This window comes from Penaeus japonicus, unplaced genomic scaffold (assembly GCF_977035675.1).
Source record: "Penaeus japonicus unplaced genomic scaffold, GWHDUDI00000001_assembly GWHDUDI00000040, whole genome shotgun sequence".
Taxonomy (NCBI): Eukaryota; Metazoa; Arthropoda; class Malacostraca; order Decapoda; family Penaeidae; genus Penaeus; species Penaeus japonicus.
The window spans coordinates 6,184,063-6,186,562 of NW_028234442.1; the positions used below are offsets into that span (position 1 = coordinate 6,184,063).

Consider the following 2,500-nt stretch of genomic DNA (forward strand, 5'->3'; position numbering starts at 1 on the left):
TTTTGTGTACATTTGTATATACATGCGTACATATATGCAGACACACATATACAGCATACATACATGTATCTCCGGATATACTTTTGATCCAGAATGTTTCCATCTTAGTCTCCTTTTTTATTCACTCACACTCTGTATCTGTGATGGACTACTGTCTTTTGTTAAATAGTATTTATTTCACTAGTAATAAGGCTATACATATATGTATACTGCCGAATTTTATGTAGTTCCAACTTTTAAACTGTCATAAAGAAACCATGTAGTCAATATTCTTTTAATGCATCCTTTTTCATTGAAATTTACTTCGTAAACAGTTCTCTTCTGCACTATATATATATATATATATATATATATATATATATACATATATATATATATATATATATATATATATATATATATATCCCAGCATATACTTTTGATCTTTAATTGGGTTCTGTACATCGGCTGCATTTATAATCTCTGATATTATTTCTGAAACCCTTTTATCTTTACATTTACTATCCCTGACATTTCCACCTGTGTAACGGGTTCCTTGGTCCCTAACCTAACACTCCCTAGCTTACCTTAAAATAACCTAACTTGACCTTCCTAAACTAATCCTATCTTAATTTGATCTAGCCTAAACTAACCTAACCTAATCAAGCATTGCATAGCCTACCCTAACCTACCCTACCCTAACATAGCCCAGACTAACACCAGGTGTCTTTATGGAAAAAAGTTTAACAGGCCCACTGATATGTATAGAGTTTGCTATTGTATGCATCATAGCATGGAATTATTGTGATAGCTCCATCTATTGTCTGTATTACCCATGTGCAAAGAATACCCTCAGAGGTGAAATACTGAAGTACGGATTATGCTTTTAATTAATTCCCATTAGGCTGTACATTATTTGTTTAGTATATAAATAGAAAGAATTCGTGCCCTGTTTTCAGTTATTCTGTAATAGATATTACACAAAAAATACTATAAACACACCACAAAACTGTGTAATCAATTTACAGATATGTACTGCTCCCTCAAAAAATTCTGCGTGAATAAATTCCGTTTAATCTATTAAGCAGAAAGAAGTAGATCAAGCTAGATGCTTCAAGCAGGTAAAGGAGTTACTATGCTTTCCTCAATATGTATGCATCAACTTATAACAATGTTTTTTTGCGATTGTTATGAGACCAAAGATTAGTGCTGGCACTGCCTTTCAAAATTACAACGATAGAACAATATCCCACTTTCTCAGTTGTCTACATTTCTCTAAAATCCGTATAAATTTGACTAAAATGAAGAGGCTGAAATGTCGGAACTGTCATGTCAGAAATACAGTTGGCAGTACATTTTTTTTTCTTTTTTTTTTACAGTTATATATCACTTTGCCTTTGAATTGAGAATTGAAATTTCCAAACCAGTGTTTCCAACTTACTGCAGGCTAGGACCAGATATTAGTGTCCAACTAAGCGTTATTGTGAATAGGTGTCCTGTGATGGCTATGTTCTATATCATTAAGAAAGTTCTCAAATATATCTACTGCTTCTTATTCCCTCTTATGGGTCTTCCATGGCCAACATTTTTTTTTCTAAACTACTACTGTTAATAAATTTCCTATCTATTATTTCAATGCTTTGTTTATATGACTTAAGTGAAGGTCTAAGTGAAATAATATTGCAGGAGTATTTTCCTTGGTAAATTGTATGGCTGGCAGCTGTCTCATGTATAGTTTTGCATGACTTATCCTAGCCAAACTTAACCAAACCGAATTTAATCTAATCTTGGGTAACCAAGCCTAATTAAAACAACTTATCCTTGCCTATCTTCCTTTATCTTAGCCTAGTCAAAGCCTAACCTAGGGCAAGTAAGATCTACCTAGATCAGCCTAAGCTAGCCTAACCAAACCTAACCTTGCTTAACTTAACCTAAACTGAACTAATTTAAACCAGACTAAACTAACATAGTCTATCCTTGTCCTAACCTACCAGAACCTATCGTAACCTAGCTAACCTGATCAAGCTTATACTAAATCAACCTAACCTAGCCTAACCTACCCTAACCTACCCTAACCTAATCTCACCTAAGAGAACATAGTGACCAAGGAATCATTAATGCCCCAATTTACTCACTCGTATGCAGGTAAGAGAATTTCCAGCCTGCTCCACAACTAGAAAATCCTCAGAGTTATGATAATTGTTTTCTATGTCTGCCATTGGCCCAATCTTCAGGATCTTGCCCTCTTCCAGATCTTTCCAGATGGCAGCACCAAAACAGAACCCTCTCTCCTTGTGGTGCATAATTCTTTTTTTCAGAATGATTGCCTTTGCAAAATGATTCTCCAAGCGTAAGTGGGAAACCCAAGATGCAATGAATATGTAATTATCATTTTCATATTATCACTGTGATGGAAGGTTACTTTGTGTATGTATATATATATATGAAGAATGGCAGCATATAGTGTGAAAGAAGTGAAATCACTCAGAGGTGAAGTGTTAGCCATAAGGTAGCTCTCTGA

General features: G+C 34.4%; 1 protein-coding gene across 1 annotated transcript in view; it reads left to right on the forward strand.

Moving 5' to 3' along the window:
* Positions 1 to 267, forward strand: part of LOC122249271 (uncharacterized) — a 4,996-nt gene extending 4,729 nt beyond the window's left edge. The window contains exon 4 of the mRNA XM_086534193.1: positions 1 to 267. This exon is cut by the window's left edge and continues 1,610 nt beyond it. The gene's annotated coding sequence lies outside the window, so the exon portion shown is untranslated.
* The last annotated feature ends 2,233 nt before the right edge of the window (positions 268 to 2,500 follow it).